This window comes from Gavialis gangeticus, unplaced genomic scaffold, assembly GCF_001723915.1.
Source record: "Gavialis gangeticus isolate Ggan-Ray unplaced genomic scaffold, GavGan_comp1, whole genome shotgun sequence".
Taxonomy (NCBI): Eukaryota; Metazoa; Chordata; order Crocodylia; family Gavialidae; genus Gavialis; species Gavialis gangeticus.
Genome location: NW_017729024.1, coordinates 147,502,430 through 147,502,654, shown reverse-complemented (window position 1 = coordinate 147,502,654; position 225 = coordinate 147,502,430). Strand labels below are relative to the sequence as shown.

At 60.0% G+C, this 225-nt stretch overlaps 1 protein-coding gene across 1 annotated transcript in view; it reads left to right on the top strand.

Annotated features, from left to right (window-relative positions):
• Nucleotides 1-225, top strand: part of ITGA2 (integrin subunit alpha 2) — a 125,848-nt gene that overhangs the window by 116,464 nt on the left and 9,159 nt on the right. The gene's annotated exons all lie outside the window — the stretch shown is intronic.

Sequence of the window (225 nt, the reverse complement as noted above, 5' to 3'; positions counted from 1 at the left end):
CCAAAAAAAAAAAAAAAAAAGGAACAGACCCTTCACTGTTTCTGCCTTTAGCAGGCACCTGCTAAAGGCAAAGCAGCAAGGGGTCCAATCATTTTTTTCCTGTGGAGCCTGCCCACCTCTCCCACAGCTGAGGGTGAGCTGCCAGGGGGCTGAGCAGCCTCTGAGCTGCGGGGGGGGGGGGGGGGGTGGTTTTTCCCCTCCGGGCGGAGACCCCCCCCCGGGGCC